Below are 1,344 nucleotides of genomic sequence, written 5' to 3'. Positions count from 1 at the left end.
TTTCTTTCTTTCTCTGCATTTTATTCATGAATCTAGCGTCAATCAAAGAATAACCTCTTAACTATGCTTCAGCCAAAGCCAGGCTTAATTTCTAAAACTTATTTTCTTAATCTAATTGCTTAATTTTTCTGTGAAGTTGAGAATTGCGTTTAAAGCTGTTCACGTTCTGTACTAAATTTTCTCTCCGTTGCTTCCCTTCGTTTCACTTCTTCCACTTTTGAACATTTCAAATATGCATATTTTTTTTCTTGTAAAATTTTGTAAATGTCTTCTTGGGGCGCCCGCCTTTTTAATTGCTTCCTAGCTTTCATAGTGTCTGCCATAATGCGTTCTCTCTGCATCTACTACGACGCCGTCAACCTCTTTCTAGGACAGCCTCTGCAAACACTTAGTTCCCACCGTTGTTCTACACTCTTTCCCTCTCTATCTCCCTCTCTCTCCCTTTCACTCTTTCTTGCTCTCTCTCTCTCTCTCTCTCTCGCTCATTTGCACTTTATATATGCATCGTTGCTTTAGCTCATGTCTTAGATATTCTCTATTAAAACCTTTAAGTATGTGTTCTGTCTATTATGCTGTTCCAACTATGGCTCAAAATTAGAAAGCGGAATATTTTCCGCGCTGAATGTCTCTTGATGTTGCAGACTTGGAGGAATAACGTCTTCGGCCTGCATGAAATCAATGGAAGACACTACTATATGGGTTGGCTTCAAAAACGAGGTTTGTCTTTTACAAAAGAAGTAGTGGGTTTGCAAAAATAACTAGGAAAGAACTGTTTTGACAATAATAAGAACAACAGTATAGAAAGCCCGTTGTCCGTATAAATGGGTCTATGTAAAATATAACGCTGTCAAAACGAACGTTTATTGGTTCAATGCAAGACTGTTAAATCGAATACTCAGAAAGAATTCAGGGACATGAAAAATAAGTGGTGAATTGAAAGTATTTTTGATCTTCAGGAGGCATGTGATCAAATGAATATTTAGAATGACTTTATATTCTTATAAATGAATTTTATTATCCTTGTTCGGTTTCAGCTGGTATCTTTAGGGTTCAACATGACAAGAGATTGAAACGATATTTTAATAATGTACTAAATCAGTCTGCCAAATCCACTCAAAAGGCTTTGGTCGGCCCGAGGCTATAGCAGAAGACACGTGCCCAAGATACCACGCAGTGGGACTGTACCCGGAACCATCTGGTTGCTAAACAAGCTACTTACCACACAGTCACACACGTTTGTATGTTTTATGTATGTATTCTCATGCATATAGTTGCATATCTAGACATGCCCATATATATTTAAATGATAAACTTCTGGAAAGTTTTACAGATTTTTACGGTTCG

Source organism: Octopus bimaculoides, chromosome 14 (assembly GCF_001194135.2).
Source record: "Octopus bimaculoides isolate UCB-OBI-ISO-001 chromosome 14, ASM119413v2, whole genome shotgun sequence".
Taxonomy (NCBI): Eukaryota; Metazoa; Mollusca; class Cephalopoda; order Octopoda; family Octopodidae; genus Octopus; species Octopus bimaculoides.
Note: the sequence above shows the minus strand (reverse complement) of the source record.